We start from the raw sequence: 26,944 nt of genomic DNA on the forward strand, positions 1-26,944 counted from the left end.
AAAGAAATCAGAGTACCAGAGTTACAAAGTGAAAACCTAAAAATTACAGGGTCAAAATGTCAGTCAAAATCTCTAATAAAACAGTCACCAAAGAAAAATTAGAGACCTCCACACCTATAAACATCTGTACCCTTAATCACCGAGCCACTGCGTCAGTTGCTGACCTGACTGAATTTCTACCTTATAAATGAAAATTTTAGTTCAAGAAAATTCTAAATTGTTCTCAGCAGATGCAGCAAAAGGTATGTTCCAATACTGTCTAGACTGGCTCCACCTTTAAATAATTTGTACTAGGACCATGCAGTAGTTAAAATACTGCCTAAACTGAGACAGACACTGGGATCACTGGTGTGTGACTCTATAATAGAGCACACATTTTTTTTGTGGATGACACGTGGTGTGAAATGCAGCACTTATATTAGCTAACTATTTCAATTTTATAGTTTACAAGCACTACAAATATGAAAGAAAATACAGGCCATAGGTCACCACAGGACTTCTCAATATCAATTACGAGGTTTTGAAAGCATTTTTGATTAATTGATTTTTATAGAGATGTTGGAGCTACTGAATCTTTGTATGATCACACAGATATCCAGGAATTTTTTCACTTGATGGGATGTTTCTAACCACCAAACCAAATTGATTTCTGATTTCATGGATATAACTTTATACATGCAATGTTTCATCAAGCTTAATTGGTTTATACCAAACTCTATTAACTGTATCCCAATGTCCTGATTACTTTTTAATAATAGTAGCTGCAACAACATTTATTATAGCTATTATAATTCATTGGCTAGGATGTGAGGTTACAAGTGCTATCAAGTGCTTGTGAACTGTTGATATTAAGTATGTTTGTACAGTAATTCAATGGCTTGTAAGTCTTACAAGTATACATGCTATATAAACTAGTTGTGAGGCTGTATATGCCAAATATGCTAACAAGAGTATGTATACTTTGTTTGTACCTGCCTGTCTGTTGTGCTATTATGGTGTACAGTAGTACAGTTCAGGATGATCAAACTATTAAGGTATTAACCTAGTATATGCTGTTATCTAATGTGTGCATACTATGTCGAGTATACAGTATAGCTACATGCTATGTATAGCTACTGTGACTAGCCAAAAACTCACCCCAAAACCAGCTTTAAATTTCATTCTAGGTTAAGTACAATTAAACACAAGCGTGTCTTCAGGGTAACGAAACACTTTCAAAGAATTTGCATAACTCAATAGCCATGGCATTGCATTTTTGCTATTCAGTATTGCCTCGGGTCACTGACACTGAGTCATTTTTGTCAATAATGAGAATACTTTGTCCCTGCACGTTTCTTTCCTACACTAATTCAGAGGTGTCAATTCACAAGTAGTGCATCAACAGCTTTGTGTCAATTGTGTGTGTACTGGCATGAACACATGTAATTTTCATACCAAGCCACTGAGTTAGCTGATTTCAGAGGTTCTCCATACACTATTTGTAGTATGGTACACTGTGTAACAGACAGAAACATAGCTGGATTGAAGCAAGATGGTCATTATGCTTTTTAACCTTCACACTTGTCCCTAAGGGGATAGTAATTAATCATTCAATAATTAATGGTTACTGGGGTTGAACATCGACTAGTGTAAATAATTCTTTAATATGTCTTGCACCCAGGGAGATCATGATAAAGCAACTCCTGAAGTGTAATTTTAATTCTTTAATAAGCCATACTAGTACTTTAATCATGTTATTTAGGGGGTTGAATTTGTTGATCAGGAGGTGATCTTGCTTGTTTTGCCACTTTTATTGTTATGAGGCTACAAATTTCCTAAAGGCATAATCAAGGCATCCTTGGTATTTCTGATGACATCTGATCATGATCATGTGTGTAATTTGAGAAGAAGCCATTTTGTTGCTGTACTCAGCACAGTATCTTCTTTAGTAACACTGAGTCATGTATATGATGGCTTCTGTGTTTATAGTGATGTAGTTTCTTTAGCCCCCAATAGGTTTTAGTTGTGGTATCTTCATGCACAAAGAAAGTAGTAGAAGTGAATCTCTCTCAAAGACTGTTAGGGCTGTTTTATGACTCTCCTTTATACTAATCACTATAATGTTAATTCCATTTTATACCATACTAAATACCTCTACAATTAAGTATTGTGCAATTGATACTGATTTACAACTTATTGTTTACATTTGACTGCAAAAGCATGTAGGATTCTTTTAGGTGATATATAGTCCATTTGTCATACATACTTTTTCTTTAACCAAAACTGTTCTTAAAACACAATTAACAGCTCTAAAATAAACAAGTTAGATCAGACGTAGTACTATAGTGTTTTCTTCTTCGCTCATTCATACATGCACTGCAGTCATAGGGGTCATCTAGTGAACAATATTTCATCATACGTATGTATAATACCAGTATGAAAACCGTATACAGAACAGATGCAGCATGCACAAGGTGAACAAGTATTTATCATTTGTCAATTGTATCAGTCTTGTTTCTGCAACTCTTTTCTTTCCTGTTCTTGTTTCTCTGATGTAACGTATTTATTTTGTTCATAATCATCATTCTTTTTGGTGACAAAATTATCAGATGTGCTATACAGGGTAATGAAAAATTACCTGTATACAGCATCTTCCAAATGATTAAAAAGTCTTACCCCTTACTAGGCATTTGTACATTTTCTTCATCTAATTGCAAGTCAGTATCCTGAAGTGGTGTCGCTACTTTTAGATCCTCATCTCTATATGCAAATTCCTCCCCACAATCTTTTCCGCTGAAATAGAATAAATTGTGCAAGTTTGGTAATTGTAAATATTATTATGTTACAGTTGACAAGCACTGCATGAGTTAATGCTGTGTATATATGCAATTGCATTTTGATAGCCACACCAGTGATGGGAGGTTTACAGAACCCTTTTGACAAGTGCCTGTCTAATCTTAGAAACAAAAATCTTAAAACTTATTAATGCAAAAAAATCTGTATCTCATTATAATGTGACAAGAAATTAGCATAAGGAGACAAATGGAAAAAAATTCAAATGTCTCATTGAAACTGAGTTACAGTTTTTTGAAGTTCATGTGTGTAGAGACCCCTTTATTGCAAGTCCATGTTGCAAATTATAACAAGTAGAAGGAAAAATAAATTTTCAGTCTGATTAGGGATCATAGCCAGTGAAACAAGGGAGGTCGCCTACACCTGCAGATATACTATTGGATATTTAATCCCTAGTTCAGTCTATGGTAACTCCAAAACAAAAATCACAAAAATTTAGCAATTACTATAAGAACACAATCTGATTGCTGTTACCTGTTTTCTGTAACATGCTGCAAATTTTTAAATTTTGAATTCTAGAGTGACCAGACCCTTCCTCTTTTTGTGGAGGGGCAGACACTGCTAGACTAGTGTTTCATTATCACCCTTAGGGTGTCAGAACAACTTTGATATGTGATCTATATATACCCGACCCTCTTGCAGTTAGATATTTATGATTTTCAATCAGTAAGTACCGCATGAAAATTGTAGGGTATGGCCACGTAAGACTAGGTTTTGGGGTGTTACTTTAATTTTGGCCAGAAAGCCCAAACCTTCATGTACAGTACTATCGTACTATACAGTACTATCGTACTGTATGACAATAACTAGTGTAAAATTCCTTGACATCTTTGCATGCTATAATGTGCCTCAATTTTACCCTTTTTTCAGTATTTCAAATTTAAAGCTTTATGTTATTTCTTTATTTATGTAATAGTGATATACTACAACTGTGAGGGATTTGGCTGATATATACACCCAAAGCCTGAGGTTTGTGGGTGAAAGATATTTCTTAGGAAATATTCAATTGAATGCCCATGCTAAAGTGGTATATATGCTAATCAAGAATACAAAATGGAAACAGCAGTAATCTACTACACATATGAAACTTACCGTGATCATTACAATTCTAACCTAGGTCTTAAGTAAGGTCATAGATTACCTAATCTGCCACTGTTTACCATTGTAGCAGCTAGCTATACACTGTATGTGTATTTAATATGGTATAACATACAACTGTAATTTAATCTACATGAATCTACATGATATTCATATCATCATATGGAGCTGAATGAGGAAACCAAGCCCGTTTTACTGGAAATCTATACCAGATAAGATTACAGGATTCCCAAGTTACTCTCACATTGCTTAAATAGTTCCAGAAGTCATTTTAGCTAGTCACGCACACGTCAGGCCTTAATATGCAATAGTAGTAATACAATGCCGCACATGACACCATATTATATTCTCACTTGTATGAAGCCATTATCGCCGACGTAGTACTGTTAGTGTCAAATACAGTGGTCTCCACAGTGCAATATTACTGCTTGCTACACCAATGTTCCACTGACTTTAACTTTTCTATTAAATGCACCCTAACATTGTATGATGCCATACCTGCAATTGTACATAGTACATTAGGTTTTAACACCATAATTAATGTGTATATACATTACCATTACTAGTGCATTGTGTATTTGTTTACATAAGTGTTGTGTGTGTGTATGAGGCTGGTATAACCAGAAGGCAGTTATAGTCTATGTTTTGTATGTATATTAACTGAGTTGGGGTGGGACTCACACTTTCACCCATGAGCCATGCTACAGCCTCCTGTCAGGTACCAGTCTTGTCCCCAGGAGGATTTGCCTGCACTAACTAACTCTTAGCACTCTGAGTAGTGCATGGTTGTCCAGGTATATTTCACTGGTAAGCATGACCATGTATACAGCAAGCAAAAGCTTTCAAGGTGTGCGTGCGTGTGTGTGTACACGCACGTGCAAACATGTGTGTGCATGTGGGTGGTGTGTTGTTAAAGGTGTATTTGCATGCAGACACTGTATATTTGTGTGTGCACATAGGTGTGCTGTGTGTGCACACATGTATATCAGAAGAGAAACTCCAAGGGTACGTGTCATGGAGGTGAAACATTTTATTATTAGCTACCCATTTAATAATGTAGCTAGTATTCCTTAACACTGAGGTGTTTTTTCTGAATGATTTTTTATTGTAATGATCCTTATTATGCATACAAGTAGCTTAACATAAAGAGCATAACTTTTCCTAACACTTGTTCCATTAAGTATAGACACTCCAAAGACTACTCATCATTACTACTACTGGACTAGCAATACTTCAGTGAAGACCTCCATTGCAGGTAAACTGCCCACATGGCTTTCTCACAGTTTACTACATACTTGTGATAACTTTAGACTTGCATTTTCACTGAGCAATCAGAAAAATTTCTACAGCCATAGTAGTAATGATCACTTCTGTATAGCTGTATCAAATAGTGCACGTGCATGTAACAACAATGATGCATGTGCTCTGAGTGGCATGCTGAGAGTTGATCATAACATGGTGTGTGCAAATACTCTAATACTGTAGAATGCTATAATAACAAGTAGTCTGTTTAATGGTGCTGCTATTGTTGCATGAGCTAGTTAATTGGTCTATCTTTTCTTCAACAAGATTCTATAATCAAGACATTCTAACACTACAAATGACTAATGGGATGTACACATAAATAGTGCTAGCTATTTGCATGAAACCTAAAGTGTTTGAACAGGCCATTATATCAAAGTCAGTTTAGAAGTTGTAGCTTGTGGAAGAGGTCCCAGTATAAGATGTCTGTTTCTGGTGAAGAACTCAGATGGTAAAATGACACAGACCATCAAGACTCATTTGACTACTTCACCTGTCTATCCTTGTACGAGATTTGAGTTCATTGCTATGATGACCATCATAATGGCTGGACTGGTCATCACTACCATGAAAACTACAAGGAGTCTACATAAGTTTCATAATTATTATCTTCATTGCTAATGTTATAGTCACTGATGTAGTGTTCACCATAGAAGTGTTTCTGATGATGTGTGTGAAGCACAGGGCTGCATTTATAGTGATAAAAACATGTCTGTGCACTGCGTTTATTCTATTTAGTCAAGTAATGTAAGAATTGCAATTGAAGATAAATGAGCCTTCCTAGCTGTATTGGGCATTTATGTACTGCACGAAATTGTTACTTATGCTGTGCACAGTAATTTTCATGACCAGGTGTTCATATTGTTGCAGGTGGATGAATTGGCTAGACTGGTCACTAACCTTTGTGCCATTATACCTGGAGGAATTGTTTGCTTCTATTGTTCACACCACTACTGGAATAAGCACACAATGTATTCCTTTGTTTAGGTGCTTAATAAAACTAAAATTGTAGTCACGTTGCAAATACTAAGCTGTAAACTGATGCATTGAGACAAATATAGCTCAATAATGGCTAATACTATAGATGTTGCTTTTGGTCTGATATGTACCACTGAGGTACAATGAATGCATACATCATTGTCCTTCTTTGTGTCCTTGCTTGTACCTCAATGACACCAGTTTGTGGGTGTTAAGTTCACTATGATCTCTACCACGTATGTAGCTTTACAATTCATAATTTTTCTAACACTTGTTCTATTAGGTAGAGCTATCAGACACTCCAAGGACTACTCTTCAATACTACTATTGGACCAGCAACAATTGAGGACCTCTATCACTGCTAAACTACCTACATGGATTTCTTGCAGACTTCTTTCAAACTTGTGATAACTTTGGACCCGCATCTTCAGCCATCAGAAAGGTCAGCTACTGATCTAATGTTACTTGATTATTATTGTTGTATTACACAGTTCTTCATATCCAAGAGACATTCAATTTAACAGTATCACTTAATGAACAAATTTTACAGCCATAGAACAAATCACTTAACCATGACAAATAAAACACACATGTAATAACAATGATGTACATTATAGTGTGAATGGCACATGCTATGGGTAGTGATTGTAGCGTGCTAATACTCTAACAGAACACACCATTACGTTGTAATAAAAGATTACAAGGAGAGTACACTGATTAATGGCACTGCTGTTGTAATGTTAGTTAATTGGCTATTTTTTTCTTCAACATACTATTTTATCAACACTTTCTAACATCAGAAAATGTCAACTGTGTACCATACATATATTATGCATTGCAATAGCCATCAGCTAAAGTGATTATAGCACAGTCAGTTTAAACTTGTGGAAAGAGTCTTAGTAGGATGTCTGCTTCTGGTGAAGAATCCAGATTATGGGAAAATGACACTGGCTTCTGACTACTTCACTTACCTAACAATGGCTGCACTGATCATCACTACCATCAAAACTACAAGTAGTCTTCATTGCCAATGTTATGGTCAATGATATAGTGTTTATCATAAAATGTTTTTATCAAGTGCTATCATGATCTGGCCAAAGAGACATGATCAGTTGTAATCTACATCTATTCATCCGCTATCCAGTGGTTGTCTTTTACCTCACATTCATGATGATATCTGATAGTTATAAAGTGTGTTTTAAGCATGATTGGATTATGACAAGTCACACTGTTGTAAGGCTGTCTTGTGTGAAGTGAGTGAGGGGTATGTGTAGTCATACAACTCAAAGGTGGATAGCATGCAATTAAAACTATACCATACAATTGTACAGCTACTTGTTTACCAGCTACAAGTGGCCATGCAAATAAATATCCAGGCAATGATTGGTTTAAAGCTCTGGTATTTTCAAGTGACTAAAATATGAAGTTGTTGTTAGTTGATGTTAGTTGTGGATAATTTCTTCAGTAAAGCATTGTATATCCTTGGTACATAGATGAAGCGTAATGTTAAGCATCTTCATATATTTGTAATTTCTTCTGCAAGAGTAGTAAACAAGCATCATATTATTATTACACAACAGTTCTTATTTACTAAACAATGCAAGGCCTCCCATTTATATAGGAGGTCCTATTTGTTGTTAAATAGAAACTTCTATTTACTAGATTGTATTTATTTAGCAAATAATACATAGCTAGCTACACACATAGAAGCTACCAATTCCTATTCAATAAGACTATTACTATTGTATGTACTGTGCCATACCTGTACGTATATTACAGAATCACGTACATCTATTTTTGTTATTTTTGCAAGGATGTGGGGCATGCATTTGATGTGGTTTAGTTTGTAATGGTTGTGCTTACCTATCCCATATGTGGTATCAACCTATACTGTACATGACATAAAAGAAAATCACAACAACTACAACCGTGTGTATATAGCTATAGTTTCTGTTCCGCAGATTCAGCTAGGATGTGAGGTTATAAGTGCTCCCAAGTGTTTACAAACTGTTGATGTTACTGAAGTATGTATGTACAGTAATTCAATGGCTTGTAAGTCTTACCAGTATATACATGCTATATACGTAAACTAGTTGTGAGGCTGTATATTACAAGAGAAATAAGTGAGGTGTACAAAGTATGTACTTTGTTTGTACCTACTTTTCTGTGGTGCTGTGGTGTACAGTTCATGAAGATCAAAATATTAAGGTATTCTGTGTACAAATGTTTGTATGATTAAACATATTAACCTGTTATATGCATACTATGTTGGGTATACCAGCAGTATAGCTACAGTACATATACATACTATTATGAATATGTGTAGACTCTGCAGCTGGGATTGCTGAGACCACTGATGTTGGCTTACAGCTTTGTATACACTAATTTAGAAACTTCATGCATGGTATGTAGTACTGTATACCCAGTTATTAAATTGGACCTGGTGGCCTGGTGCCATCTGGGAAAATTGGGATATTAACTCAAGAAATTCTAGTATTTTGGTCATTCCATGTTAAATTATCAGAGAAATTAAAATTTTAACCCACTCTTTTCAAATTTCTTCAAAGTTGGCACAGAGACAGTGTATTATGTGACAAAGTCATACACCAAGTTCCATTTGATTCCTTTGATCCTATTCTGATTCCTTTGATCATATTCTGTGTTATGGCTGCAGGGGCGGATCCAGGGGGGGGGGGGCTTTGGGGGCTGAAGCCCCCCCCCCTTCATATTTAGGCTTTACTTGATCAATATGCTGAGTATTATAATGAAATTTTGTCTTAGCATAATTATATGATCACTAATAATACAAATACTCATAAAACCACCTTATAAACATCTTTCCAAGGTATTATCAGTGGATTTATGCTAAAGTTTATGTAACAAGGATTGGAGGTGTACAAGATCGAGATACTCTAATAGAGCAGTCAGCTAACTACTCTAATAGAACATTCACTGGAAACATGTAGTTGGTTCTGTTATGGAATTTTTCCAAATCTGCCTGCACCTATACATATATACAATGAAGTGCATTGGTTTGTTTAAAGGGCTTCATTCATCCACTTGTGTAGTTAATATATATGGCAATACTTAATTCAGGTACACAATTTTCATTGAAAATGCTCTCAGATTCAATCTTGTATTGTTCAAATTTCAAAATTTTCCACATCCAACTTTATATTATTCTAACATGCACGTATTTGGTGTTGTGCAATTGTGAGAGGGGTGCATCGTGTACTTGGTTGTCTGTACCTACCCAAACATTTTGATTAGCAAAATGCTTTAGAAAGCCATACCTATAATCTAAAGGTAGTATATGAAATATCTACAGGCAGAAAATATTATGAATTTTATGTGGAAATGTTTCCAAATTGCAGTATTTTAGCATCTATTTTTCAAAAATTTCCTGGGGGGGGAATGCCCCCAGACCCCCCTAGTTCCAGCATGCTTTGCACACCTCTACCCAACAGATTAGTACCTTGAGTTAGCCCCCCCCCCCCTTTATAAATCCTAGATCCGCCCCTGGGCTGTTTGCTTTACTGTAGGTACTTTATTGCATTTGTACGTGATTGCACAATACTTTAATGTTTAACTATACAATGAAACCTGTTCAATACAGACTTTTAGCACTTGTGCTGTAACATCTTAATAATTAAAGTAATTGGATCACTGTATAATAAGGCTATCTGATTTAAACTGACCATATAACATTCTCCTAAATTGTACATGCAATTACCTCCGTAATAAGGTAGGCCCAAAGGTGACTGGAATCAACAGATTTATTATTTACTTTTATGCTTAGTGATTAAGTAAATTTGTAGTAGATAAATTAATGTAATCTCATTAATTAAATGGGCTTTTAGATATAAGTAAACAGTATAAGTTCTTTTTTTGACATCAGCTTGACTTGCTGCCCTGTTGGACCTTGAATAGAAAGCAGTGAGTGATGCCATTGGGATCTGTGCCAAAATAGCCAGATTAACCAAGCTGTGACAGAATGGCCAAGCTGTGACAGAATGGGCAAGCTGTGATCCAAGCTGTGACAGACTTTAATATTAAATCAACCAGCAACTAAAAAAAATTGTTGCATTGCAATTGATTAAAAGTGATTAGATTGCAGCTTTTAGACCAACTTTTGTTTATATCTCTGAATGGTAGAGTACTGTACCTTTACACAGTTTGACTGTTATGGATTTGTTGGAACCGAGTACTAGCTGCCCCAATCTACCACTGTGATTCATAATAATATTATATGCAATACATGTGCGAATACAATACAAAGAGAACACAGAGTCAGCATCTACTATTATAAATTATTTGTGAACCCAAGTTTGTACTGCGTCTGTTACTAACCAAATACACTGTGTGCCAAGCACATACATATGGCATGACCCCAATATATACAAGTGCTGTTGAATAAATGCCAATAATAAAGGAAAACATTAGTGGAGCAAATAGGTGGCATTATAGGAAAGATCTAAAGCAATTTTTAATGTCAAATGCTTTAAATAAATGAATGCAAATCACGCTTGCAATATAATGTGATGGATGTTCTAAATGGTTGGATTTCCACATACATTCAATTGAAATAACTTTGCGACATACAAACGTGATTTTTTCTTCCCATGCTCTATTATGTTATGGTTCACAGCTGACCAAATTTCAATCAATAGCTATTTTCTGAAGTTATGAATCATTGGAAGTTGGTAAAATTTGCTCTCTGTGTGGAAGACCTTTCTTGTAAATTTGGTCTCAAATTGACTGGTATGCTGAGCAGTTTTATATATCATTGAAAGTTCTCTCTTGCTTACCAAAATGCTTGTGCAAGAGGAGCAGCATGCAAGTGTAGGAGAAATGCAAACAATACTATAAGAGATCGTTTGTCAACAATGTAAACAGACATAACTTTGAAGGGCATGTTATGATCTAGCTATTTACTGCACATAATATTGATGTAGAGGTAGACAGTGACACAGTCAGAAGAAGTCACCTTGTAGAGAGTTCAGTTACAAAGAAACAATCATGCAAAGAGTTTAGCTGCAAACAAATCACCCAGTAGAAAGTTCCGCTATGAACAGATCACACTGTAGAGAGTTCAGTTAGAAACAAGTCATCCTGTAGATAGATTAGCTAGAAGAAGTCACTTTGTAGAGAGTTCAGCTACAAAGAAACTATCATGTAAGAGAGTTCAGCTGCAAACAAATCACCTGTAGAGAGTTCAGCTAGGAACAAGTCACCCTGTACAGAGATCAGCTAGAAACAAGTCATCCTGTAGAGAGTTCAGCTAGAAGAAGTTACATTGTAGAGAGTTCAGCTACAAAGAAACTACCATGTAGAGAGTTCAGCTGCAAACAAATCGCCCTGTAGAGAATTCAGCTACAAACAAATTACCCTGTAGAAAGATCAGCTAGAAGAAGTTACCTTGTAGAGAGTTCAGCTACAAACAAATCACCCTGTAGAGAGTTCAGCTAGAAACAAGTCACCCTGTAGAGAGATCAGCTAGAAACAAGCCACCCGTAGAGAGTTCAGCTAGAAGAAGTTACATTGTAGAGAGTTCAACAGTTTAGCTGCAAACAAATCGCCCTGTAGAGAATTCAGCTACAAACAAATCACCCTGTAGAAAGATCAGCTAGAAGAAGTTACCTTGTAGAGAGTTCAGCTACAAACAAATCACCCTGTAGAGAGTTCAGCTACAAACAAGTCATCCGGTAGAGAGATCAGCTAGAAGGATCACCTTGCAGAGAGGTCAGCTACAAAGAAATCACCCTGCTTCATCTTTTCTTCTTCCTGTAGTAAAGAAAAAAAAATGACAGGTTAAAAAGCCCTAAAGCCGGCCATAGGCCGGCTTTGGGGGTATACAAATACAAAAAGAAGTGAAATTTAATCCAAAACAGCCAAGCTGTAAAAAAGAGTGCGGCCCTGAGAAAGGCTATGGTGAAAAAAGATGTGAAATCCAAGGTGGCAGCCAAGAAATGGCTGTGATGGTAGGTTAATGGTAAAATTTTTAATAACAACAATTCAGGTGAATTTGGTGCTGCTTGGTCTTGGTACAAAATTCACCTGAATTGTCGTTATTAAAATTTTTACCATTAACCTACCATCACAGCCATTTCTTGGCCACCACCTTGGATTTCACATCTTTTTTCACCATAGCCTTTCTCAGGGCCGCACTCTTTTTTTACAGCTTGGCTGTTTTGGATTAGATATATATATATATATTTAGGAACTCTTGATAAGACATAGCATGGATCCGTTTTGCATAACACAAGTATTAAACTACTAGATTTCTATATCTTAAACACTGCACACTAAAGCTATAGCAGTATAAGGTCATGCTCAGTTTTGCATTTAATGTTAGAATGTCTGAAAAACTTCATGGATATTTACATGCATGTTCTATTAGAGTATACCTGACTGCTCTATTAGAGTATACAAGTAGAAGTAAAAACTAGGAATTTTAAGCTGGATTGGGGATCAAAGAAGAAAAAGCAGGGAAACAAGGGAACAGCTGAAAGTTGTGAAACAAGGGAGGTTGCCTATACCTGCAGATATAGTGGACATCTAATCCCTGCTCTTCAGTCTATAACCATGACTGAATTAGGGATGTCTATGATGACAATATCATAATACTTTAATCCCAATAACTAGCTATACAAAAATTATCTCTGCATGTTGTGTATGCTCATTATAATACAATTTATAACCTGTATATTTTATATGAATATATAAAAGTATCTTCTAAAAATCCGTTTACATTAAGCAATTAACATTAAATTATAACCCATTACCACCTTATTCAGTATTAAGCATTTAAACACACTACATGCTATCCAAAATCCATTTAAATGACTTCCCAACTCTCTATTCTTGCTTTCAGTTTCCACTTAGTAATACACACATTTTCCCAATGCCATTTAAATACTAGTCTCAGTACATATCAAATTATCCTTTTCCGCACAATTCAGATCACTGATTAACCACCTACAAAATACCAAAACACACCAATATTATACAGCTGGCTATACCCATATAAAATCAGTAAATCACACATACAAATTAAACTATCTCAGGCTCGCCCCATGGTGTTATAAACATCTGTCTAGTATAGCTAGTAGTTCCAGCACAGTGGATGCATGGTACTGAACATGCAAGAAGCCTTAGTGATAGAGAGAAAATCTGTATTCATGCATCGTTAAAGTGGTTTCTATTTACACAGATAACCTTGAAGTGCTATGGTTAACAGCAGCCCTGGAACCATAGATATACTAACCCCAGGATTGCAAAAAGGGGTCTCCGCACATTCAATCCCATGAAGTTGGAGAACCAAAACTCTGCTTTTAAAAAACCTGAAATTTTCTCCAACTAATACTCCATGCTACGTTTCACTAGTGAGCAAAATTCAAGGCAATAGCTGTTTTCCCTACTGAAGTTATGAATTGTCAAAGTTGGTGAATTTGATGAAAGCAGAGTTTTGGGGGACATTGGAAACAGCTGAAATTGAAAACTGAGAAACTAAAATTGGTCAAAACTTCATATTAACAGGTACCTCTTAACAAAGACCACCTGTATAATAAGACCGCCTCTAATAAGACTAACTCATTATAGTAGTTATGTCAAGTAGGTCCAACAAATATAGCTAAAGTGTACTCATAATGTAATAAGGTATCAATCAATCAATCAGTACTTAAAATGACAGCTGCAGGGTAATATATTGTCTTACCGTGCCAAGTCCTAAAGTCCATGGTCATGTCACAAATGAAAATGGAGCAATTGCATGCATAATTTACTCCACTGATACTGGATTTTGTAATGGATTTCTCGTGAATTGTGCATGATTTAAGAGTTGCATAGTTAAATTAATGATGCTGGACTTTGTGTCTTGGAAATAGTTAGACACTCATACTAGGCATCTTTGAGGATTTAAAAGCCTGAGGTGATGTCAATAATTACCTGTGCCTCGGTATTATTGATGTCACCTCAGGTTTTAAATTTTTGAAGATGCCTATTACAAGTGCCTAACTATTATCAAGACATAAAGTCCAAGATCATTAATGTTTATTTTGTAACTATGCAACTCCTATATCATACACAACTTTAGGACTTGACACGGTAAGACAGTATATTCTTTTGTACAACCCTGCAGCTGTCATTTTAACTTTTAAGTACTGACTGGTTGATTGATAATTTATTACATTATGAGTACACTTTAGCTATATTTGTTGGACCTATTTGTCATAGCTACTATAATGAGTTAGTCTTATTATACAAGTGGTCTTATTACAGAGGTGGTCTTTGTTAAGAGGTACCTGTTAATATATAGTTTTGACCAATTTTATATTTTCAGTTTTCAATTCTAGCCGTTTCCAATGTCCCGAGTTTTGGTCCTCCAACTTCATGAAATTGAATGTGTAGAAGATCCCTTTTTGCAATCCGGTCACACATTAAACAGTCTGGAGAAACTAAGTGTTGAAATGCATTGGTAATTACGATAATGTCAGTCAGGGTAGCAGTGAAGTAAGATCTGTGTTACGGTCAAACAATACATAATTCACAGTATTCTGTCTATGAAAGAATGATGACTTTCCTTGTGTCTGTCCTTGTACTAAATAACAACTGCCACAAGTAAACAGTTTCCTGTAAGAAAATTTCCTTTTTAGAGTTTGACTGTAATCACTTCTGTTAAGCAGACCACCTTCTGGGGTGCGGATAAAATATGTATCAATATGACATGTTTCGAGCCTTGGAGAATTTGCAATAAGAGTAGTGATGCCATCAGTGGTAACTGCATATACAAACAAAATTACATGTACCAGTCTGCCATGAACAGATATTGTGTCCATGAAACTGTCAGGAATACTTATTTTCATGGAGTCAATACATAACTGCTCCAAGGTAGTACAATTTTGCGATAAATGCAATGACTGACTATCAGAATACCTAAGGCATTTGAGATTCCTACAACTGCTAAGAACATCTTGCAGAGTAGTGCGTTGAACGTCTGTAGTAAAACAATGGGTGAGTAATGGAAAGTTGGATAGTAACGATGATGACTGTCCACCAACAATTATTCTACAATCTATACAAGACCAAGCCCCACGGTAAGATTCTAACCCTCTCAAGTTTGAACACTTCTGATATAAGCCCATAAGCCTAGCATGGTCGTCTTTTCTGAAAGGTAACAAAACACATGCTTCAATGGCCAGATAGAGCAGTCTCAGATTGACCAATATTTCCCATAGCTGAACACGATCCTCAAGCTGCTCGAATGATATTCCTAATAGATTTAGACATTGCAGCTTACCACAAGTGGCGATCACACGAAGACCTTGTAAGCTTTTTAAACAATTACGGTTGCCTTTTAAGTTTAGTTGGGATAAATTAGGACACATTATGGCTAGTTGTTCAAGATGACCAGAATAAAGTGATTTACAAAAAGAAGCATCAAAATGAGTTACAAAAGTAAGACTGGTCATATCACTTTTCAAATGACCACCTTCATTAATGTTACTCAACATGACCATTCTTGCCCTGTATAGTACATTGTCACCATCACTACAACTGGTCAGTAATAACAGATCATTTTCTAAGCCTAATAGCCCACAATTGCTGGCTTTCACATACGGAAGACTACATGATTGACCAAACTGCAACTGAAACTCTGGTAATGCAGGATAAAGATCCATAGGAGCTTTGAGGCTACAATACATGTTAAGATATCCAGTGTGACCAGGTGGTGAACTAGGATTTGAAAGAACCCATTGCTCTATCAGTTTTCTTGATGGAATGTTTACAAGACTAACAACATTCAATGTTTGTGGATGAAATCCTTCTTTTACCCAATTATCCATCCATACATGCAATGCAGAATAAGAAATGGAATGACCACATGTTGATTTTTCTCTGATTGTGAGCTCCTTTAGTCTAGCACTAATCAACAGTAAAGGACTAATATCATCACCATAATACCACAGAACATCCAAATTCTCCAGGTTCCTCATAGATTCTATAGCTTTCCCCAGTAGGTCAGTACTTAATTTACTATTTGGAATACTGAGCTGTACGAGATTGCTGCAACACTTCAACATCGCTATCAATTTGGCAGGCATCACGTGATGAGAAAATGACAATCGCCTAACGTGTTCCCCATACATTTTCAACACATTCTTCACACAACGTTCCTCCCTAACATCAAACTGCGACCAGGAAAACCTCCTCCACAATGATGGTGTCTCACAAACACTACGAAATTTACGACAAACATAACGCATTTTGGCCAGCTCTCGACTAACACTAGTCAGAAAAGAAAGTATATAAACTAGTATCTCAATAGGAAGAGCTACTAAATTGATTGAGAAACCTCCATTCGTATCACGTTCCTTCTCTTGCTCCATGCTGATTACTAGATTTGTAAAGGATCTATGCTAGATTCGTATTAACGCTCACTAGCAGACTGGTACCATGACCTGATGACACAGGAAATGAGCTCTACGCCGATGATTTGAAGATCAGACCAGTGTCAACTGGAACTCAGGTTATAGGGTTTGTTTTTTGAGCCGGTATTACTCTTGGTTTTTCTCACCGTTATGCACCTATCCGGCAACGTTAGGCCCCTACCCCGGGCCCCAGTACGGGCTATGTGGGGACAACCAGGGGCGGATCCAGGAGCTGGCAAGGGGAGGGGCACAAACAGGCTAAGTTGTAGGTAGTTGGAGACAGCAAAAGTTGAAGCAACAAATAATCATCTCATATAGTATTGTATCACTGCTTATTTATGTTATTTTGGGCTTGGTGAAGTCTTAAAAACTGTTTTACACTATAATTATTTTAGAGGCGCTTAGTACACACGAAACTGAGTTCTGTGTTCTGCTGTTCCATTAAAGTTCTGTTTGACAGCTTATTAGACTTTTGTTTTGGTAAGTTTGCAATAAATGGTAGTAATATGCATATTTTTATGAGTTATATAAACTGATTATGGGTTTACTATTTCAATCAAAAAAAGTTTGGCTCCTCCACAAAGGGAGAAGGAAGGGGGGGCATTTGCCCCAAATGCTCCATCCTGGATCCGCCATTGACAAGGTGGGGATTTGACACCCTGCAAGAGCAATAACCGCACTACTGGGGCCTAAGTGTTTGTCTAATCCCCTACCTACCCCTATATTCCCCGAGGTATTCCCCCACTCCATGATCAACGCCGCTTTGCTGGCTATACGGGTCAACGTCACGTGATTTAACTAAATATAGCTACACGTACAATTCGATTGTTATTAAAAAATGCTTGTGTCAAAAGCCCCCGGCACTACTGGGGGTAACTTTGTAGGTGAACCCCCATATAAACCCCCTATAATCCTGTACTGGGGGTTACAATTGATAGGCGCATTAGCTAGCTCAGCATGCTCTACCTGTCAGTGAGGTGGTGCCTCATCATGACTCAACAGTTGTCACAACATCTGCTGCATCTACAGAATAGAGCTGTTCATCTGATAATGAATTTAAATCCCCTAGATCATGATCATTTATTACAGTATTACCAGCATTCAGTGCAGTGTCTGCCATTTCAATATTTCACTGATTCAATTTCGTTCCGGCTATTTTTTTGTAATGTTCCACCAGTACCATCATACTAGATGTATCCCCTTGAAACCACCCATTCACTTTGGTAGCACCAAAACTCATTATCATACAAGGGTTAAGCCATTTCTTATGTCTCCATATTTACTTTCTCGCAGTGGTTCTTTATAGATATAGTATATTAAAAATTATGAATATAAAAATGAAGTAGGTATCCAAGCGATAAAAGTAGTGAAACAAGAGGTGAACAATGGTAGTTATTACAGCATAGCTCAATGGGAAATCCCTATTTTGGCATTGAACACAAATAATTATTATACCATGCCAGAGTAGGGATTTCCCAGAATAAAGAATGGGCATGATCTTGTGACTTATCGTGGAGTACCGATACCTCTGTGCAGTAACATACTCTTAGCACCTTAAATAATTTTGTGGTGTCTATTATGCTGCTTAAAGAAAGTGTTGATATGGAAATTAATGCCTTGGTATGGTTTCGTTGGATGAAGAAGAAGACAAGCAGCCTGATTGAAGATAAAAGAAAAGACAAGGTGCACAAGGCATACACTTGTTGGAACCCCAAAAGACACATCCCACCGGTGAGTTTGCTGTTGTGGAGTAAAATGGTGACCGTGCGCTGCTTTGTTCAGGCTCTAGCTTGTGACTGTGGTCAGGCAGTGAGTGAGGCAGTGAGACTAAATTTGGAGTTTAAAAAAAAAATTATATCTGGCCACCTGTTTTGTTGTATTTTATGTATTATATGGACTAGTACTATTCCGTAAAGGTGATTTTTGCCGTATAAATGTCTGTAGGATGATTTTTAAAGGCAGAATTTTGGGCAGCGCGTGAAACATTCACCACAATCTCCATAATTTTGCAATGTACCACACTACAAATAGTATGTGGAGAGCACCTCTACAAGCAATCAACTAGTGTCAACATGGTATGAAAATTACACTTGTTTCATTCTTGTGTATGTGTAGCTGTTAATTCACTACTTGCAAAATGACACCTTCAAACTAGTGTACGTGTACATGTAGGAAGGAAAGTAGAGTTTGACCATACATTTGTATACAGAATACCTTAATACTTTGATCTTCATGAACTGTACACCACAGCACCACAGAAAGGCAGGTACAAACAAAGTACATACTTTGTACATCTTGCTTATTTCTCTATTTGGCAATACAGCCTCACAGCTAGTTTATATAGCATGTATACTTGTAAGATTTACAAGCCATTGAATAGTTACAAACATACTTCAGTAACATCAACAGTTTGTAAACACTTGGTAGCACTTTTAACCTCACACTCTAGCCAAAAATGCTGTAACACACCCACATACTACCGATTGGGGATTCCCAGATTGACTAGTGTTGCCTAGGAAACAGTCAATGGGTCATAATAGCTAATTTGTTCATATCAGGACATTTGGATACAGCTGATACACTTGTATGTAGATTTAATACTTACTAGTAGTCATGATCGGTCTTCAGGTTGTTCTAATCATTGGAGGGTTGATGCATTTTTCTCTCAACTAAGTACTAAGAAATACAGTTAAAATTATTTCATAAGTAAATGATGAATAATTAACTAATGAATTGTATACAAAGTTTGCTGCACTCAGCATTCACAGCATTATGGATGCATTAAAAAATTAAAGATTGATTTTTTTGTCACAGCTACAGGATAAACCGCTTTTGGGATTAACTTGAAATTCAGTGGTCTGTACATAGATTAACCATTGTAGTGCAAACCTATAATCCGTTAGGTACAGTACATTATCATTTAATTTATATACTAAGTTTCTGAGTTAAAAAAAAGTTGGGAATCATATCCATGACACATGCATACTTTTGAATCAAAGGCATGTATGTGATGTCCAAAGGGACATACTGCACCACTAGGCTACCTCTGCCACCTACCCCTCCTATTTATTTGTTTGTAAGCTGAGGACAACAAAGATTCCTTTATTTATATCTAACCCTACCTAATGGTTACTATCTAGTGAACCACATACTATCAATTGCCTAATAAACTCTTGCTAATACTAGTACCCAGTGACCTACTGTCCAATTTCCTAATATGATTACCTGATTTCTTAATACTACCTGAACCTACATGGTGATGTACTAGATGGTAACATGCTATACGTAATGGTTCATGTGCAAACCTTCAATGGTTATAAAAGAAATCAGAGTAATAGAATTACAAGACAACAACCAAATATTATTGTAACATTGCAGAGTTGAGATATTGTTCAAAATAGAACAGTCACCAAAGTATTGAGTATGAAAAGTATCATAAATTTGTCCAAAGTTTGAATCAGAGACCTCCACACCTATAAACAAATATCCATACCCTCAACTGCTGAACCACTGCTGTCTGTTGTTGGCCTGACTTAATTTCTTACCGTATAAATGAAATTTTTATTTCAGCTAGATCTGTTTCATAGATCTACTAACAAAATTATATTCTATATATGTGAGCCTGTGAGCCTTAAAAATGTGCCACTCAATTAGGGATTGGTAGACCAGTGGTCCATATAATTATTTTGACTACTGGTTCCAATACAGATTTAAAGATGGAGCCAGCATATACAGTATTGGAACACACTTTTTGCTGCATCTGCTAGACAATGCTTTCCTGCATTGTATGAAATGCAGTACTCATGTTAGCTATATTTATGCATGTTACAAGTGTCTAGCTACCATATAAGTAGTTTTGCACTACAAAAATGAAAGACAAGTTATAGGCCATCACAGGAGAGGAATTTGCTACTTCTCAAAATTATGTATGAGATTTCAAATGCATCATTTTTTTGATTGATTGATTAGAGCTACTAAGAGTATGCATGGAAGCTATGCTTAATCACACATAATATCCAGCAGTGTGGTTTGAAAGAAATCGAGCTAAAGACCAGGAAGATACAACAACAAAACCAACAGTGTGTAACAATTACGCAACCGAGATTAGCTAATTAAAAATGAAAACTTGCCACGCCTACCAGATTCAGGTGATGGACCACCAAACCAAATCAATTTCTGATTTCATGGATATAAATTTCATCAAACTTTGAACACTTAACTAGTTTTGTATATACAACAACTCTGAAACTGCCAATTTTATATTAAAATACTACATGTTACACAGTATACCAGTGAAATATACCTGGACAACTATGCACTACTCACATTACAATAGTACATTGATATGACTATGTGGATGTTGCTCAGATGGTCACTTCTGGCAAAGTTCATAATAGAGTTTTATTGGTCACATACCTGTATTGATATAACATAACCACAGTAATATTTTTCCATAACCATCAGTGATGGCACGCAAAAGCATAGTCAGAAAATTTAAGTAAGCACTAGATGAAACAACAGGCTATAATTATAAATGCAGAGTGGATGCTAATGGATGATGTTAAGGAATGCGATACCTAAATTAATGGGTAACAATACATAGCTTTCTTATCTTTCTAGTTTTGCTAAGACATACATGTACAGTGCTGGCACAACATCATTTCATTGGTGAGACTTACCAATTTAGCTATTATAAAAGTATTTGAAAAGACACTTGATTAATTTCAGAGGTATTAAAGAATCAATTCCAAGAAAATGTAGTTTCTTAAGAAATGAATTATAATAAATTACCTGTAAAGCAACGGGCCCCTCACTTTTATTGGTCAAAGATTGTAACCAAAGATCAAGATACCCTAATAGAGAAGTCAACTATTCTAAATTTTTCTCAATTAATGATATAAGATAAAACAGTACATAATAAACAAAAACAAGTTATCTTAAATATGGGCCTCAGCGACCTGCACAGCAATCGGTGCCTCAGCAATGGGACAGCGCAAAATGGACCTGGTTATGCGAATGCACATAACTGCAGACCTCAACAAAGAGAAGCTTAATTTACATCTCAGCCATCCCATCACTATTCCATAAGAAAGACTGTGCTTTGCACTCAAAAGGTTGGCCAATCTCTTATAAAACTTAGTAGCAGCATCACCCATTCAACCAGTAGTAGTAAAAATTAAGGGAGTAAATGAGGCATTCTCTACTTCATGAACCCATTGTTGGTATTCATATCTCTTTTCCTTGTCATGACATTTGTATGCAGAGTGTAGGAGTTGATTTGAGGGTGCACTAGGGTTAAAAATTCTGACATCAAAGTATGACCTCTCAAATCGTCCTCCCCAAAAACCATTAGCTGCAATCTCAAGCCTTGCATTATCATCACGATTAGCTGTTTTGTATTGAAGGGTCTCACCAGAAAGAGGCTGAAGGTGGGGTTCAATGGCAACATTGTTACATACCTCGGAAAGTAAATTGGCAGTTAGATCACACAATTCATTATGTCTCAGAGAAGGAAACCCGCCCTTTGGGCAAGACAGAGCATGTTCTATGGCAAAAGGGTGACCACAGGCAGAGGAAGTAGGGAAGGGTCTCAACTATTCTAATAGGATAATCTCATTTTAAATCTAAAACTATAATTGGTTACTTCAAATGTAGTCAAAATAGTCTAAAACCTCCATCATAACCTTTAAAGTCTAATTATTTTCCTGGGGGACATGCCCCCAGACCCCTCAGAATGATATACACATAGCATGCTAGCTTACTGTATATGCTTCAAACATAATTTTCTTTGTCAAAATTGCCTCCACTACCTTTGTAATAAGTAGTGCCTGTGATAATGAAGTTTATCATCTTTGAAAATGTTTAGTTGGGACTATTAAGGTACTATATATAAAGGGCTGTAGTGGCATTATGGCCATTTATAAACTATGGTTCCATGCTATCACCTCTATGACACCCTTGGGGCTCTCCTTCTGATATACATGCATGGGCACACACACACACACACACACACACACACACACACACACACACACACACACACACACACACACACACACACACACACACACACACACACACACACACACACACACACACACACACACACACACACACACACACACACCTTCCTTCCTTCCTTCCTTCCTTCCTTCCTTCCTTCCTTCCTTCTCCGCTGCCCTCTCCAGGTCATACAGCCTTCCTAATTGGATGGGACAATTAGCAGCAAAAGTGGAGAGTCTTGCCACCAGTACACACCTGGTTTACTGGCAATGGACATGGCCCAGCTGCACAGAAACCAGAGGAACCATTGGACCCCAGCAGCAGCATGTGCCCTGGCATACTTCAGTATCCCCAGGGGATGGTTGGTGCGTTCCAAGTGATACAATCAGGCGGCATCCTGGTTGCTGATCAACGCGGTGTTAAAAAACATCCACCCACCCACCCACCCACCCACCCACACAATACACACATACACACACACAACACTCACGTCAACACACACAGTGCAGCTAGTTATGGCAATGCAGTAATTACAGTGTTAATTAAAATCCAAATGTACTATATATAATTGGAATTTACCAAGTATGGCCTCATACAATGTTTTAGAGTGCTTTTAATAGAAAAGTTTAAAGTCTTTGGAACATTACTACATTATTGTAACAAGAAGAACACTGTACCTGGCACTAACAGTACTACGTCAGTGATTATGAGTTCACAAAAGTGAGAATATAATATGGCGTCATGTGCGGCATTGTATTATTGACATTACATACAAACGCCTAATGTGTGCATAAGTAGCTAAAATGACCGCTGGAATTATTTGTTGCAATGTGAGAGTAATTTGGGAACCCTGTAATCAAAGCTGGCATACATTAACAGTGAAATGGGCTAGATTTCCTCATTCAGCTCCATACGATGTTATGAACACCACGTAGATTACAGTGGTATGTTATACCGGCCATGCTAAATACACATACCCAGGTAAACAGTTGCAGATTAGATAATCTAAGCAGAGGCTAAAAGAAGGGGATAGTTGTGGCCAAAAAACTAGTTGTAAATATGACTTTTGTCTAGTTGTAAATGGTGATTGTGCTAGTTATGAGCTTTAGACAAAAATAACCAGCTGCACCACAGAAAAGTATAAACTAGCTCAAAGTTATATATACTTACTTACATGTTCTACATCTCAACTCTTTTTACTATGATGATTTGACTAGAATCTTAAGATAGCCATTTTCAAAAATTTACATTTCATAGTCTAATCTTTGATTAAAAATTGCCTAAACAATTCAAAAGTTCTAATTTTCTCTCTTACAGTCCACTATAAGATTTCCTTAAAATTCTATAAAACAAGGCTTGAATATGTGTAATTAGTTACACTCTATTTAACGGACACTTTGGGACCAGCTCATTTTGAACTGTTATAAGGGGATTGTCCTTTTTCATAGGCAAATTTGAATTGTTAAAGGTCTATAGGGACTTCAGAAACTGTCCTTTATAACTGAGGAGGTTAAATGTACAGTGTTCTTTACAGGGAGGGTCCTTCAAGAGAGGTCCACTGTATATATACAGTTCTTATCATATTAGATTTTGCTTGCTATTCTCTTAACTTACTTCCAGATCTCTCAATCATTTCTCTAAAATTGCTTCCAAATTCATCCTTGGCACATGCACTTATACTTCAAACATTCCCTGGGGGAGTATGCTGCAGACCCCAGTAGTCAGTCAGAAAACCAGTTTTCCTCTTTACTGGCACTTTTCCATACAAGCCCTCTATCACTGTGGACAATCACAGCACAAAATGTACTTAACACCAAACACTGTGTGTGTGTGTGTGTGTGTGTGTGTGTGTGTGTGTATGTGTGTGTGTGTGTGTGTGTGTGTGTGTGTGTGTGTGTGTGTGTGTGTGTGTGTGTGTGTGTGTGTGTGTTTACCCCCTCCCTCCTGAGTATCAGGTTAGGGCTTACGTAGTATAGAAGAGGTTTTTCAGCTGCTGATTATAAGACCTTACTTATGATATTGGCTAAGATTGTAATGATCACAGAAAGTTTTATATAATTATGTACTTAGTAACATAGGTAGCCACAGTAGATTACTGCTGCTTCTGTATTGGTTGTTGCTGTATTGTTGATTGGCACATACCACTTTGTGTGGGCATTCAAAGGTGCATGCCGATCAGGGTTTAACTTATTGCCAGGGAAATATCTTTCACCCACAGTCCTTGGGCTTTGGATTCATATATCAGCAAAATCTTCACAGCTGTGGTATAACTATTACTTGACTAAAAGGATTTGAAAGAAACAGCACACAGCTTTAAATATGAAATACTTTCGATGCACTTTATAACATGCAAAGATGTCAGGGAATTCTACAAGAAACACATGTACAGGTAGAGCAAAATTTTGCAAACTGGTTGTTACTGTACTATGCAACATGGATTTGCAAAAAGAAATCTTCCACACTCATGCATGAACTTAAGAAACTGTAACTCAGTTTCAATGAGACATTTGGATTTTTCTCATTTATTTCCTTATGTTCCTGGTCACATAACATAGGTACACAGATTTTTTTAACTTTAGATTTTTATTTCTAAGATTAGGCAAACCAAACCTCTTCCCACTGGTGTGGCTATCAAAATGCAAATTGCATGTATGTATATGTGTACTTGTATGCAGTGTACACTCTGCAACATAAGATATACATATTTGTGACTGGGTCTGTGAAGATATAGGGCATGTGGGCACACAATTTTTCCTACTTTTTCAAACTTCCAGCACTCATAACTTTTTATAGCATTACACTATTGCAATGCGATTTTCAGCTCTTGGTAAACGTTTAATTGGTTTATAATGCAGGTTACAGAATGCAGATATTCTGTTCCAGTACTGAGATATGACCTGTTGTGTGACGGGGTGTAGTTTGTGCCCACATGCCCTATTTTTGCAGGCCTGGTCACATTTATAATCACCAAACTTGCACAATCTATTCTATTGCAGGCAACAAGACCATGGGGAGAAATCAGGTGAGGAACTAAAACCATCAACATCAGTCCAGTGTACTGACTCAGATGTAAATGTACACATGCCTAATAAGGGGTAAGATTTTTAATTATTTGGAAGATGCTATATAATTTTGTGCCATCCCGTGTAGTACATCTGATAATTGTATCACTGTAAAGAATGATGATTGTGAACAAAATGAAGATGCTACATCCCCCTAAATAATCTTACTTCTACAGTCAAATTAAGGATTGAATTGTAAATAATAAGTTGTAAATCAACATCAATAATATATTATGCAATGCTTAATTGTAGAGGTATTTAGTATACTATTATCTGGAATTCATAGTGAGTAGTATAAAGTAGCCTTAATAGTCTTTGACAGATTCACTTCCACTAGCTCCTTTGTGGTCACCCTAAGACTGCATGTGTTTCCACTTCTCCTGACTAGGAAGAAACTAGCTACTCACACTAATAGAATGCATATTGATGATAAAGATTAGCGACTACTCTGACTACCCTTGCTGTGAGCAAAGGCAGGTCTTTTAGGAATACACTCGGAGTCTGAATGTTGATGTTACTGAGCTTGTAAGAAGAATGATCGCATAATGGAAACGTCTAAACCATCTTCTTGTGTGTCAATTCTTGCTTGCGCACTATAACAAAACATTTCACAAATTTTGATATGTGTGGTATTACTGTGTACGTGGCACTATTAAGAACCTGTAACTTTGAAGATGATAGTGTACAATACACCATGTTTCTAGAACCATCCAGGCACTATGGGAACATACCATAAATTGTAGGAATCTAGAAAGACAATGCCAAGCAAGCAGAACCAGTCAAGTAGCGCTGTCCACTAGCTATCATATAATCACACTGAAACATCATTCTTAGAGTACAGACAGATTTCCCAAGTCACAGGCTACTGTATTTTAGAAATCATGATGTTACTACACCGAATGAAACTATAAAAGACTTATTCCAATAGACCACTACAGCAGATTATATTTAGAACACTAAAAAAAATGAACAACATTATGAACTTGAAATTATTTGCTACCATAATATTCATTTTACTGTATCATTGTCCTTTGTATAACATTTAAAGGAAAACTGAGGAAATTTATAGCATCATTAATTCATTACAATAAAGTGTGGTGAAACTAGAGATATCATCACCTAAAGTACAACCCACATTGTACATATGTGCTGTTATCCCCAAAGGAAACATAAATGTGTAGAACCACAACTGAAATAAACCTATTGGGGGATAAAGAAACTACATCAGTACACAGAAGC

General features: G+C 36.6%; 2 long non-coding RNA genes across 8 annotated transcripts; both read left to right on the forward strand.

Moving 5' to 3' along the window:
• The first annotated feature begins 943 nt into the window (after positions 1–943).
• Positions 944–7,181, forward strand: LOC136238540 (uncharacterized). Of its 7 annotated transcripts, XR_010693027.1 has the most exons (5): positions 944–1,034; positions 3,749–5,185; positions 6,103–6,219; positions 6,494–6,652; positions 6,702–7,177. It is a non-coding gene; the product is annotated as an uncharacterized lncRNA (long non-coding RNA). The 7 variants fall into 7 exon arrangements; XR_010693025.1 differs by having other exon boundaries at positions 3,749–6,348; positions 6,702–7,181; XR_010693023.1 differs by having other exon boundaries at positions 6,103–6,652; positions 6,702–7,179.
• Positions 7,182–8,310: 1,129 nt separating this feature from the next.
• Positions 8,311–25,886, forward strand: LOC136238572 (uncharacterized). The gene is made up of 3 exons (XR_010693040.1): positions 8,311–8,418; positions 25,640–25,738; positions 25,794–25,886. It is a non-coding gene; the product is annotated as an uncharacterized lncRNA (long non-coding RNA).
• The last annotated feature ends 1,058 nt before the right edge of the window (positions 25,887–26,944 follow it).

Source organism: Dysidea avara, chromosome 11, assembly GCF_963678975.1.
Source record: "Dysidea avara chromosome 11, odDysAvar1.4, whole genome shotgun sequence".
In the NCBI taxonomy this organism is placed as follows: domain Eukaryota; kingdom Metazoa; phylum Porifera; class Demospongiae; order Dictyoceratida; family Dysideidae; genus Dysidea; species Dysidea avara.